The 15,004-nt window shown below is 33.7% G+C and overlaps 1 protein-coding gene across 10 annotated transcripts in view; it reads left to right on the top strand.

Annotated features, from left to right (window-relative positions):
* SOX6 (SRY-box transcription factor 6) overlaps positions 1 to 15,004 on the top strand; it is a 578,685-nt gene that overhangs the window by 176,962 nt on the left and 386,719 nt on the right. The window contains exon 1 of one of the 10 annotated variants that reach the window (XM_040638854.1): positions 12,115 to 12,233. The exons of 6 other annotated variants lie outside the window; for them this stretch is intronic. The gene's annotated coding sequence lies outside the window, so the exon portion shown is untranslated. Of the gene's footprint in view, positions 1 to 12,114; positions 12,250 to 15,004 lie in introns of those variants that run through there. 3 more of the 10 variants (XM_040638852.1, XM_008708904.2, XM_040638851.1) reach the window with 3 other exon arrangements.

The following is a 15,004-nucleotide window of genomic DNA, read 5'->3' as shown; positions in this document are numbered from 1 at the left end:
ACAGAAAAAGTGTGTTTCAGAAAGTATAAATTCCATATTGGAAATATATATTATACCTGTGCATGTGTGTGTGTGTGTGTGTGTGTGTGTGTGTGTGTGTGAATGTATACAGTATATGCATTCAAAATGTCAGAGCACCATTTGGCCATACACACTCAGCTTTTTCTTAGTTCCAATGTTCTGGCCCATATTTAGGATTGAGAATATAGAGCACAATAAGTGAAATAATAAAGACAGTAGTTTAAATTTATTGAGTTCTTGTGTGCTAAATGCTATGTTAAATGCTTTATCTCATTTAATCCTCATATTAACACTGGATTTTGGAAAGCTACAAGGATTATAGTGTATATTAAAATAAAAGATAAGCTAATTGAAGAGCCTCTAACATCTGATGCTAAAAGTCTAGAAAATAAAGGCCCAGGAAACAAAGTGTATAAGAGGGGAGATCCCTTAATTCCATGTATTTGTCTTTCTCAAAATTGGAAGATTTAATATGAATCTAGGAAAGAAGAGAAGAAGGAAATGAAGCAGTGAATTCTTAGCATTCATTAATTCCTTTAAAATTTTTTATTATGAAAATTACAGTCATGCAAAAAGGCTTATATAAAGTGTAGGATGGGTATTAAGGAGGGTACATGCTATGATGTGCACTGGGTGTTATATGTAACTAACGAATCATTGAAAAACTACATCAAAAACTAATGATGTACTATACAGTGGCTAACGGAACATAATAAAAAAAAAGAAAGTTATTCCTGAATATCTAGATTATTTCCAAATACAATAAAGTATTGACTATCAGTTACAAAAAAAAATAAAGTGTAGGTTAAAATATCTATGTATTTATAAGAAATAAAAACTTAACCAATATAGTGGAAACCTACTGTGAACTCTTTCTCAATTTTGTATCTTCCTCTCTTTTTGCCAGAGGTAATCACTCTTTTGAATTTGATGTTTATCATTCGCATACTTTTCTTTATACTTTTACGTAAAACCATGTTCATTATACAGGAGGAAAAACGCCATTTACCATTCTTTGAGATCCAAGAAAGATCTTTTCTTGCCTTCTTATTGCACTTTAATTAAAACAAGAAATTCTTATAATCTGCAATGGCCCCTGCATTATCAGCCTCAGCTCTTGCCTTTCTCCCAGTGGTTCTTTCTGATTCAGCTACTATACTGGTCTATAGCCTCCAAATTTTTCCTGCTCTAAGGTCTTCACATAATGCTATCTTCTCAACTGGAATACACTTCTTCTCTATATTTATCAGAATGTCTTTTGCTCATCCTTCAGGTCCCTGTTTAAATGTCATTTCTTCAGAGAAGTCTTCTCTGAACTTTCCAATTCAAATCTTGTCTGCCTGCAAAGAGCTTCCTTCCCACTCTAATTTCATAGCAGATATTGCAATTGTAAATTATGTATTTATTTGTTTAATATCTCTTCTTCACTCTGGACTGGTCTATTTTGTTCTCAGATGTCTTCCCTAGCATTTCGCACACATGGTCTGGTGTATGACAGGCATTCAATAAATATTTGTTTTTATTACGGAGGGGAATGTAGTGAATGAGAAAGAAGAAAAGGAGATTGAGAGAAAGAAGGAAAATTACATAAAAATGGAGTCTGTGATTTAGTTTGTATATACTGTTCAGGTAAAATTATGCAACTTAATGCTAGCATTAAGGGTGAGGGAGGTGGCAGGGACCTTTTGGTTTCTTGCCATCTATCTGTGGGACATCTGACAGCTTTTCTCCATTGTTTCTGCTTGTTTTTCAGTGGATCTTTCACTTTGTATTCTCATTTTGGGAAATCTCCTTTCCTGTATACAAGAACTGAGCTTTCAAACTATAAACTTACAGAGCAGCCCCAGTGGCCATAATCTTAATGTGGAAACACTACAGTGGGCTCTAAAAATCTGGAAAAATTTAGGACACACCGTTGAGAAAATATATCTGATATATTTACATAGGAAAGCCATGAGGTCACTTGTAAGAGTTTGAAGGTGGGTAATTATAGCTAAAATATTAATATAGGTGATAATTGCTATAATATTGTTAGGCAATCTGATTTGTTTTACAGGAGAATATAGAAAAGGTTATAAAAAAGGGGAAAAAATAAAGTCAGTGTGAGGAGGGCTGGGGTTTTCAAAATATCAGAATATACTTATTTGTACTCGATGTAAATCTTTGCTGGCATTTGTAATTAAAGTACAAGGCTATAAGATTATGCTGAAATGTTGTTTTTTGTTCAGTGGTATGGGAAGAGAAGACAAAAAAGAAGGAAAAAGGAATTTAATTAAAATGTCTTAGTGTTAAAAGGAGAGAATTTGTAGACTGCTTTATTTGTGGTCATGGAAGGTTCCATTATTAGTAGTAATATTGTACCTTAGGGGCAGCTGGGTGGTTCAGTTGGTTAAGCAACCAACTCTTGATTTGGGCTCAGGTCATGATCTCAGGCTCAGGAGAGATTGAGCCCCATGCTGGGCTCCATGCTGGGTGTGAAGCCTGCTTAAGATTCTTTTTTTCTCTCTCTCTCCCTCTGCCCCTCCCCACCTAAAAGTGTACCTTATATTTTTATTATACTTTATACTTCTAAAGTGAACTTTTTCACATATTATCTTGTACAATTCTTAGGGTAAAACTTAAAGTAGAGTCTTACTATCTTTGTTTCATAGTTAGGAAAACTGAGACAGAAATCAGACAGGAGCTTGGACAAAAACTTAAAAAAAAATTCCTAGGTATAGTTTTCTAGGCCAGACTAATATTTGCTCCAGCTCCACCCCTTCAAAAATATTTTGATTGGAGGGTATAATTAGGTTTTTCTAAGGACCATGATCGTTTAGGTGAATGTCCTGTGTAGGTTTTCCAGACTTAAACATTTTGTGGGTTTTTGTGTTTTTTTTTTTTTTTGTAATGTCCTATAGATGCAAAGTAGTTTAACAATCTCCAAAAATTAGAACTGAGATGGTTAAGTACATATAATAACAGACACATTGCTAAACCTATTCTAAATTAACATTTATGAATGAAGTTTAATGGTCCCAGTTCTTGCCTGATATCTTATTAGGACTTCGAAAATAAGGAGAAATAGGTACTAACTTATAAGAATGAAATACTATAATTTGGAGTAAATGAACTATATATAGTTCAAATAAAACCATGTGATCAAGCAGACAGTACAAGCCCCTTGGGTAGAAACCCAAGTCACATGAACTCAGGATGAGTACATTCTGGTGCCCATTTAAAAGATTTTTAAAAAAGGAATAGTGGAAGAGAGTGTGTATGTTGCGTATACACATGTATGCAGGCAAGTGGAGGGATTGTTTTTTGAAGACCAATGCCAGGAGTATTTGTAATGATTAGCCAAGAAGGCTGTGTGCTGCATTGGGGTAAAAGCCAACACTTGTATTTTTCAATTGGACAAATAGTCTGGTTGCAGAGAAATTCAATTTTTCACTATTTCTAGGGCAGTTGGCAGAAGCTTCTCTTAGGTTAAAAGAACCAGACATGTTACCCTTGAAGAACGGAAGTTTTAAGATAATTCAATAGCTGTCTGAAATGGCTAAAGTGCTGCATAGGAAAAGAATGTATATGCCAGAGGGTCAAACCTAAGTTAGCAGTGAAAGTCACCAGGAGCCAGAGTCACAGGAATGGTAGAAGACAAACTTTGTAACAGTTACAGTTGTCTAAAAATGGAATGAGCTTTCTTGTTGAGGTAGTGAAGGCCTTGTTACTAAAAGGAATTGGGAAGAAGATTAAAAATCTGAGTTATACCAAGTTGTTTCAGTATTAAAGTTTGTAAGAAGATGTTGTCTATGTGTCAACTGGCCAAGAAAAGGAGCTGAGTCAAAATAAGGGACAAAGATAAATTCCTCAATTATGTCAAGAAAGACTGAACTTCATCAAGGCCAGTTGGTGTATTTTTATCTGTTGGCAGCCATTTGATGCCTGAAATTACCCCCCCCCAAAAAAAACTTTAGACTTCACCTGCCATCCCCCACAAAATTAGCATAAGAGAATGGAAGTATATTATAAAGGGAAAAAAGAGAAATCAGTTTGTTTCTTCATTGGTTTTAGATCTGGAGAATAAGAATTTAATCTCAAGGAGAATAGATTTAAAAATAACACTAAATTCATTTACTTATATTTAAAAAGCTCCTGAGCTTCTGGTACACTGACAAGATAAAGGATTATGTTTTTAAGCATCTCAGAGATTTTCTGTTATTTCAGTTTCTCCTTATTGAGGTAATTATGTTTCATTTAAAAAATTAAAAATATTTAAAAATTATACAAGTAATACACAAATTTGTTCTTGTGGAATAGTGCCTGGCATATAGCATATTAAAAAGTCAATGAATAATTATTAGGAGAAAAAAGTAAAAGGAATTTTCCTTAATGCCTCTGCCCACCCTAAATTCTATTATCAATAATTATTTAGAGATTAAACACAATAAAGAAATGTTATGAAAATCTTATGTCTAAAAAATTGTAGTGCTTAGATGAAATGGATAAATTCCTTGAAAAATACAACTTATTAAAACCGACAGAAGATGAAACAGAAAACCTAAGTAGCACCTTATCTATAAAATAAATTGAATTTTTTAATTAAAAAAAAAACTTTTGGGGCTCCTGGGTGGTGCAGGCAGTTGGGCACCCAACTCTTGGTTTCAGCTCAGATGGTAATCTCAGGGTCCTGAGATCGAGCCCTGCTTCTGGCTCTGTGCTCTGCACAGTCTGCTTAAGACTCTCCTGGGGTGCCTGGGTGGCTCAGTCATTAAGCATCTGCCTTCGGCTCAGGTCAGGGTCCCAGGGTCCTGGGATTGAGCCCCGCATCGGGCTCCCTGCTTGGCAGGAAGCCTGCTTCTCCCTCTCCCACTCCCCCTGCTTGTGTTCCCTCTCTCACTGTCTCTCTCTCTGTCAAATAAATAAATAAAATCTTAAAAAATAAAAAAAGACTCTCTTTCCCTCTCTCCCTGCCCCTTAGCCACCCTCCCATCTCTCTCTCTAAAAATAAATAAACAAATCTTAAAAAAAAAAAAAAAAAAAAAAAAAAAAAAAAAAAACTTCCGTAAAGAAAACTACAGACCCAACTGGTTTCACTGGTGAATTGTATCAAACATTTAAGAAATAATGCCAATCTTACATAAATTTTTCAAGAAATAAAGAATAATTCCTACTTCGTGAGGCTAGCATAATCCTATACCAAACCTAAAAAATATAACAACAACAACAAAAAAGGATAATTTTAGACCTGTATCCTTCATGGTTATAGATGCAAACATTTTTAATAAAACATCAGCAAATTAAATTCAGCAATATAAAAAGAAAATAGTATATCATGATCAACTAGGGTTTAGCCCAGGAATGCAAGGTTGATTTAACATTTAGAAAAATCTCACCATATTAACAGAATAAATGAGGAGTATAATATGACCATTTTAATAAATATAGAAAAAGTATTTGACAACTCCCATTCATAATTAAAAACTCTCAGCAAACTACTAGTAATAGAAAATAACTTCCTTGATTTGAAAAATGCATCTATGAAAAACTTAAAACTAACAAACATCATATATAATAGTGAAATATTGAATGCTTTCTTTCTAGATGGAGTGCAAGATAATTAAAGACCACGCTCATTAATCCTATTTGACATTGTGTCAGAAGTCCCAACCATTGTAATGAGGGAAGGGGAGGAAACAGTATAAAAATATGAAAGGAAAAAAGTAGAAAGGTCATGTAATATAAGGTCTTTTGTATTTTAGAATACGAAGTGGATGGAGATAAAAATTTCATGGTAAATAATGGGAAGAATGACTTTATTTTGACTCGATTTTAAAATTAAAACAAAAATTAATAAAAATAAGTTTATATAATTGGTAACATTTCACTTGTAATTCTAACTATGCATTAATTTTTTTTTTTAAAAGATTTTATTTATTTATTCGACAGAGATAGAGACAGCCAGGGAGAGAGGGAACACAAGCAGGGAGAGTTGGAGAGGAAGAAGCAGGCTCATAGCGGAGGAGCCTGATGTGGGGCTCGATCCCAGAACGCCAGGATCACGCCCTGAGCCGAAGGCAGTTGCTTAACCGCTGTGCCACCCAGGCGCCCCTTATGCATTAATTCTTAAAAGAAGGAATTAACTGCATGTTTTTTAAGAGTAATTTTTCAGGTCAAATATTGTGATAGCACCATTCCTTTTGATATATGGTACCATTATAACGAGGGTCAGTTTTGCAAAGAAAATTTCTTAAGGACTTTGCTTAATCTTTTTATATTCAAATCATTATCTTTGAATAACCTACCATATCAGCTATCATTCCTGCCAATTTTTGGTTTCACTTTCTATACAGTGTCACTATGAATTATTATTATTTTTAAAAGATTTTACTTATATATTTTAGAGAGAGTGAGTGTGAGTGGGGAGGGGTAGCAGGACAAAATCCTCAAGCAGACTCCCCATTAAGCATGGAGTTCCACTTGGGGCTCCATCTCACCACCCATGAGATTATGACCTGCATGGAAACCAAGAGTCAGAGGCTTAACCTACTGGGGCACCCAGGTGCCCCCTCACTGCAAATTCTTGATTCATCAACAATTTGTGCTGTTCTCCAGCACTGTATTTCTGCTCATCAGTTCCTGCATCTTTGCAAGACTTGCAGTTTCACTTTGCAGTCACTATGTATTTTTATTTTGAATGTTATTGACAGTATTCCACAATGCAATATTCATCAGCTAGCCTGATTCTCAAATTTCACTGAAAAAAATTGGCACTTTTTAGAAGTTTTCCTGTTCTTAGGCTGCACTTATTGGGAATGGGACCCAGGCATCACTATTCTTTAAAGGCTTCATATGTTTTCAATGTGTAGACAAATTTGAAACCACTGAGCAGAGATTATCAAAGATACAAAGATATTGACCCGAATGGGTGAGATACATGTTAAGTTAATTTGTGAGGGATGTTTGAGCAAAGACTAATTTTATAAATGTTAAGTCCATTAGAGAATGTTTTTATATTTTGACACCTTTCACTTCCTATGTAATTTTGGAGATCCACATAATGAATATTTGGATAATGAGAGAATAATGAGAGACTCTCCTATATTTATTGAATGCCAAGTGTGTATGGGCTAGTAGTACAGTGGTGAATTAAAATGTTTGCCGTTCCTTTGTCTAGGCATTTACAGTCCAAAGAAGAGGATGACATTAAATAAATATTTAATTATGAGATAATAAATAGTATGAAGGGAAAAGGAGACCTAACATGGTATGTGATCAAGGATGGTGACTCTGCATTAGTGATTAGTGATTAGTGCTAAGACCTGAAAGATGAGTAGAGATAATTTGGTGAAGAGGAGAAATAAGAGGGAACAGAATTTTTGAGGGCCATAAATTGGGAAGAAGCTTGTAAGCTCTAGGAAAAGAAATTAGGGACAGATGACTAGAGAACAGTCAACTGGAGAATAAAAATCAAGTCTTAAATTGTAAAGTGTAGTTGACTGTCAAAAGAGAAGAGTAGAAAGATGGTTTGGAATCAGATATAAATAGGTCTGATACCCATACCAAGGAATTTGGAGTTTATTCTGTAGGTTATGAGGAAATAGCAAAGGTTGTTAAGCAGGAGATAGTCATGATCAGATTTAATGTTTTAGGGCTACAATTCAGATAGGAAAAAAAAAAAAGATGCCCAATGTGGCATCCTCAACTTAGATTCAGAAAAGTAAATTTTTCTTAATTTTGCTTTTCCTGCATTGCAATAAAATTATTGAAGTAGAATGGATTTTCCCCTCCAACTCTCATTATTACTCTATTCCCCAAGCTAAATGCGAAACAACATGTATAAGGACCAAAAAGAAAAAAAAAAATCTCCACTAGCAATCCTCAAGAGCCAAATGTATATCAGTACAAGCCGAGTCTTTCTGTGAGTTTTTGAGTTTTTGAGTTTGCCAAAGATAACTTTGAAATAAGGCCAGGAGCTTGAGAGCCACGTACTCAAGGGGTTGACCCCAGAGAACAATATGGCTCCATACATCTCTGAAGTTTCTGAAGTGGCCTAAGGCAGTTAATATGACAGCAACAAATACTGTCCTTTTAGTTTGAATGACTAATAGCTAATAGGATAGTAAGTGGGAGAGAAAAAAATTCAAAATTTTAATTAAATAATGTTTTACATATTTTTCTCCTTTGGACTCAATTCAGTACAAATGCTATAGCAGTTGCCTGGGATTTCCACAGCATTAATTAATTCAAAAGAGCAGAAAATGAATCAGAACCAGAAACTTATTTATTATGCCCTTCTTTCCTTTAAGCACCGTGATAAACTCAGTGTCTCTTGTGATCACAGGAGTTTGCGTTTCTAAGACTTGGGTGTATCCAAGTTAAAGTGGATGAAAATATGCTCCCAAACATAATAATAAAGGAAAGTTATTTGTTTTGTTTTTTCTTTGCCTTTCTGTTTACTGAAAGCAACTAGTGATGGAAATATTTAATATTATATTTATTTGTATATTTAAATGATAGAAATAAGACATGAAAATAATGACACTATTGAGAGAAAGCACACCTAAAAAGCTTTTTTGTTTTCCAAAGATAAAATGCACTTAAGAAAACAATTTACAGGTTTGATTTAGACTTATCTTTCTTGTATTACAAAATACGGATGCCTTCTTGTATTAATGGTGTCCATTGCCTTCAGCCCACTAACAGTTGGAGTCCAAGAAATGAAATAGTCACATGTGAATCAGCTGAAGTGCCAATTAGATCCAGAGATACCAAATTTTAGGAGAAATTATAGAAAGGGTTAACTGAGTATTAGTTGGAGATGGGGAAGCACATAATTAAATCCTGGCCCTGATTATGCTGTAGATTAATTGTGCAACTGTATTTCATTTAGTCCACCTCAGATCTGTATTAGCACTGTACCATTATTATGTTACTACTGCTGATAATAATACCAGTACGACTAATTGAGAGTTTCCAGTGTCTCAGTATTTTATGCCTATTTATTCTTCTACTTTTCTCTTTCTAAAATTAGAGCTCTAGTTAGGGAAGAAAGAGTAAAACGATATATATTTCTGGAGAAGAAGCGCTTTTTCTAAATGAAACAGTCCTGTAAAATCTGCTAGATATCTCTCTGGCATGTTTTCTGCTAATTGTATGTGGTATTCAGTGGGGCAGTGCCAAAGAGAGATACGCACTGTAGATCAGAAAGAAAAAACTTCGCTATAGGTTTATTTCTGATAGTTTATTTTTTGTGCTGCCACCTTTTCTTTCTTTTCAGCTGTGCGGAGTCAGTGATTACTAGTAGAAGCTTAATTTACCTAGAGGATTCTAATTTCTATATTAGAAGGTAAAAAAGTACATTTCGCTTTTGACTATGCTTCTTGAATTTTTTCCATTTTATCATTTTATTTTGTTCTTTTCCTAGGGTCATTTAAGCACTTTTTAACCCTAAAAATGAGGGTGTGTCAGAATTGTTGCAAGAAAGATAGAGGTAATCATATGTGGTTCTTGGTATAAGCTTTGCGTTGATACTGACTGCTATTTAAAATAGTACCTCTAAGCTGAATCTACTTTTAGCATTTTTCTTTTTCAAGTGAGTTTATTCTGCAACATGTAATCATTTCCATATCAGTCACATTTTTGTAACACTGTTATTGTCTTGGGAGCGACATAGGCTGTTTGAAGGGCTCAATACAGAATGAGTTAATTCTTCTATTACACATTCATGAATTTTTTAGATTTCTAAAGACTGCCTCTTTAAGCAACCAACATTAATTTTACAATTTACTTGTACATTCTGATTTCCTAAATAGTTTATTGTTTAGAAAATATAGAAACATTAACAAAGAGTATATTTAAAATCACCATTACCAGAGATGTAGTTCCTGTCAAAATTTTGGTGTAATGGATATATAGTTGAGGTTATTATCATATCTAGTTTTAAGTTGTAATTTTTATTTTTTAAAGGATTTTATTTATTTATTTGAGAGAGAGCTGAGCAGGGAGCCTGATGAGGATGCTGGGCTTGATCCCAGGACCCCAAGCTCATGGCCAGCGCTGAAGGCAGCCACTTAATCGACTGAGCCACCCAGGCGCCCCTTTAATTTTTAAATTGAATTTCTTAACAGCTTGTCTTGATGGCTCAGAGTTATCATTCTGAACATCTGATTCCTGAGCTGCTCCTTGAGTTGAGGGTTAAGGCTACTTATCTCTATTTTGAGTGACCCCCAAACTGCTGTATTTCTTTGAGTTCTTGTATTTGCATTTTGGGTTTCCTGCCTTTGCCTTTGTTTCCAGACTCTAAGCTGTCTGTAATTGGTGTTTTTGCCTCCAGTAATATCATGTCTCCTTCTATAATCCCAGAAACTGCTATTTCTATTCAGTTATGGGCTGATAAGAAGAGAGAGAAAATTAACATTTTATGGAGTTGTTTTTTGTTGTCGTACAGCACTTGGTGCAGATGCTTTCACATAAATTATGCTCTTTATCACACGTTTTTGTATTATTAATTCAGTTTTTTAATGTAACAACCATTTATTGAACACTTACTATATGCCAGGCACTGTGCTAAGAACTTTACATATACTATGTCAATTGAGTTTATTCCTGCAATAGTCCAGTGAGGTGGACTATTTTACAGATAAAAACATCTTGTCTCAGAGAAGTTGAGTAACTTCCCAAATCATACTACTAGTAAGTGGTAGAATCAGGATTTGAACCCAGACGTGCCCCTCAAATAATTAAAAGTGCTATAATTATGTCTGAAGTAAGAGTAAATAGATTCTGAGATCAGGAATTCTCCTTTAAGAAAAGTAAATAAGCCGTAGTGTATTACCTTGAGACATCTGTTTTGGGTTTTGCTTCATTTCTAATTCTCATCGCTCTATCATAGGGATGTTACTGTACAAAGAATCTATTGAGAAATGTAGTGATTTAAATGTGGAGAAAGTGTCTAAGCCACTCAATATTCAAGCCAAATTAATACTAAAAGAATGAAGTTAACAAATATCTACCAAAGAAGGGACAATTCTTATTATTGTTAAGTAAGACTTTTTCATAATTCATAGAATCAAGAGTGCATTCTTTGCTAAATTTCTTATATCAGAAGGTATTGATTTATGGAATTTAGTAATTAGCCAAAACACCATTGTACTTATTGTCCATAGCTATATTCTTGAGGAAACAGGTTTTAATCTCGATGTCTATTTCTAAAATTATACATGAAATGAAGGGGTAATTTCAAGAAGCAAAAAGCCCATTAGGTCTTTTAGGGTAGTTGAAGTGGTGGTTAAGAACTTGGTTTTAAAATTTATCTGCCTAGATTCAAACCGTGACTCCACCATTGCTAGTACAATCTTGGACGCATTAATTTTTCCTGTGCTCAGTTTCTCATATGTAAAATGGGGATAATGATAATAATACATAATAATACTCATATTTGGGTTGTTTATTTTGAGGACTAAGTAAGTTAATATGTGTAAAGCAATTAGAATAATGCTTATTGTATAATAAGTGCTTTACAAGTGTTAGCTATTGTTATTTTAATTTAAACTTTTAATCGTTTTCCAAATCTTAGAGTTCTGTAAAAATTGCTAATAATCTTTAAGTCTTTGCCTATCAAAATATTTTATTTTTCACTTTACAGATAACATAATAATATCTTCTATTCATTCTCTCTCTCCTTCCTTAAGACCTTCTCTGAACTTGACAATGACTTTCCAATGAACTCTGTAACCTCATTTTAGATCCATTTCTTGGACCTAAGTACAGAAACATCCAAAATTGCAGTATTTTATTCAGAATGGACCCAGGCTTCATGTGAGGTATCAAATATAGCATCTCTTTATCTTCAGATAATTTTCCTCCAAGTTGTAAGATATTCTCTGCCTTTTGAAAATCTGATACATTAGGCAAATAGGGTAACATTGCAGTTCAACTGCCAACTTGAGTGTTTCATGTGCATTGGTATCCAATAATAAGAGAGGACTCCATGCTTATTTGCTATTTCATTATCAAAAGAAAGTTGCAAATGGCAATTTACTCCTTCCCTCCCCCCCCACTATGGTATGCATGTGCAAGACAAAGATAAAAGTTATGTTTTCTTCGTGGAAGGGTGTGGAGGTAGAGGATGATTTCAAATTAGAAATAATGACAGTAATAGAGACTTCCAATGAGGGGGATACTGTGGCCACCAAAGGACAGAGGGGAGACAACTAACTTCTGAAACTGAGGTATTTGATTAAACATGTAAGTTGTTCTTTATGTGTACAGGTACCAAATATGTTGTTATTTAAGAACTGAAGAGAGTGTGTTTGAGAAAAGTGTTTATTGGATGGTTTGATGATGGTTGGGAGAGAAGCAACCCTGAAATATCCAGAAGACCTGCAATAAGTAAAGTAAAAAATAACATATTTTAATGGGCAAAGACTTTTGCTTTTAAGGCCTTTGCTTCTCTTTTATAATAATTTACTGTGGGAATTAGCTTATTGTAATGGTCACTTATTATTTTGGATTATAACACCGACTTAGAGAAAAATCAGACTTTGATTAGAATGTCAAATGCTTTTCTTTCTTTCTTTTTTTTTGTTAACAAAACAATTTTTGTTAACAGCTTACAACTTTGTCATCCTCAGGTGCTTTTATTTCTAAATGTTTATTTTTAAAAGTCTGGCATTGCGCCTGTGTGTGCTGCTGTGTGTGTTTGTATGTGTGTATTTGGTTTGGAAGAGGAGATAAGGAGAGAAGGTAAATTTTTAAGGAAAAGGAAAGTAGTGAAATTTAATGTAAAGATTTGGAGACTTTTGTACCAACCAACCAAACAAAAACCATTTAAAGCATGTTTTGTCCCTTAGAGGGAAAAAAGAAACTAACCATATTATGCATAAAGAATGTGTATAAATCTCATAGGCAAAATTATAAGAAGAAGAAAACTTTCAAAGAGAGGGAAGAACACATATGTAACTTAAGAAATTGTAGCAGAGGTAAAGAGAAACTTTTTTTGAACATAATTTTAAACATAGTGTCCAATTTGGATAAAGTTTTAACAGAACAGGCTGGGCCATTTATAGATTACAACACTTTAATTTTCTCAATGTTACAAAGTGTTGATTTTGATAAAGAATTTGTTGATGCTATATCAGCTTCTCCATGTGGAGAAATGCTACTGGGTGATTAGTTAGACTTAAGGCTCACAGCCAAAATTCAGAAGTTTGGTCCCCAGTTCTTCTGGCCTTCCGAGAATAGGAAAAAGCTACTAAGTTTTTTTGTGACTTGATTCCCTATTAAAGTAATTCTTCGTTACTAAGGATGTCAGTTCTTTTCCCTTTCTTAGTCCTCTTTCTTTCTTCTAAAAAAAATTATCTTTTTGTCTGTTATTACCATCTTGATTTGTCCTTAATTAAGTAGATGCTAATTTTGGAGGTACTCAGGGTTTATATTAGCTTAGTCATATGAAAATTTTTTACATTTGTATCAACTGCTTTTCCTGTAATTTTAAAGCCAAGCAGTCTAATTTTTTTTACTGTAAGTTTAAAGCTGAGGAATCTAAAACTTGGTGAGATTAACTGATTTGCTCAAGATCACGTATTTAGAAATCCAGGTATTTAGGAATCTGGTAGACTAGGACTTTTGGTAATGCCACACTGCCAAATAATTGATCCCTATGCATTTTATTTTTGTCTTGCCTTATTGATAACCAGTGTCAGCATATATTATTTTAAACATCTGCTTAACCATTTGCAATTATCTTATTTTTATCTATCTATCTATCTATCTATCTGTCAATTAGGGTCACATTTTGAGGAGATTTGCCTGTTTACTTTGTAGGGCTCATTTGCACCTTGATATAGTACATTTATGAGGTTTCAAAATCTTAAATAAAATTTCTGATTGGATAGAATATACTAATACGTTGATGAGATTTGCTTTTAGTAGAAAAACTATTGTATCTTTTTGTGTCTATTTTGACAATAAGAAGGCAGCATGTTATTTTTTTCCTTTTCCAGAAATTATAGGCTTGTTAAACAATTAGTTAGAATGAAGAAAAGGGTAAAATATAGTCTTTCCCACTGCTTTTTTCTGATTAAAAAACCAAACTGATTATTGGAGAAAATTTGGAAACTATAAAAAGAAATGTCCATAATAGTATGTAGAGATACTTCAAAATGCTTAAACTGATTGTATCCTTGAAATTTATCTTAGGTACACATATTTTTTTTGAAAAATGGTGTCTTATTGCATATGGTATTTTGCAAGCTACTCTTTAAAAGTTAATATATCATGATAATTTTTCTCATGTCATTAAATATTCTTCTCCTGCGTATCTTTTCTTTTTTAAATTAACTTTATTATTTGCTACAAAAGTAACAGATACCACATACATGAAATTTAAGAAGCACATACAAAAATAAAGAGAAAGAAAAAAAACTTCAGTCCTACTGTCTGGATATAACCATTATAATATCAAATTGTGTATATATCCAGTATTAAAACTTTATGTCTCTCTCTCTAATGTTTATATCTCCCTTTAAAACAAAAATGGAATCATATGGTAACAAATACCTTATGATCTGCTTTTTTATTTAACAGTGTATCATATCATTATATTTTCCCATGATACCACTATTCTTTTGCATCATTTTTAATGGTTGAATACTATTCTATTTGTTGAATTTCAAAATTTAGTTCATCATCTATAGTTAAGGTTGTTTGTGATTTTCTACTATTCTTTTTTTTTTTTTTTTTTTAGTTTTTAAAAAATTTTATTTATTTGAGAGTGAGACAGAGAGAGCACAAGCAGGGGGAGTGGGAGAGGGAGAAGCAGACTCCCCATTGAGCAGGGACCCCGATGCAGGACTCAATCCCTGGAACCTGGGCTCATGACCTAAGCCAAAGGCAGACACTTAACCAACGGAGCCACCCAGCCACCAAATTTTCTACTATTCTTAACAACATTGTAGTAGCCGCCTTTGTAGCTCAATCTTTGCACGCATCTCTGATGATT

This window comes from Ursus maritimus, unplaced genomic scaffold, assembly GCF_017311325.1.
Source record: "Ursus maritimus isolate PB19 unplaced genomic scaffold, ASM1731132v1 scaffold_23, whole genome shotgun sequence".
NCBI classification, from domain to species: domain Eukaryota; kingdom Metazoa; phylum Chordata; class Mammalia; order Carnivora; family Ursidae; genus Ursus; species Ursus maritimus.
This window is presented reverse-complemented; position numbering and strand designations above follow the sequence as displayed.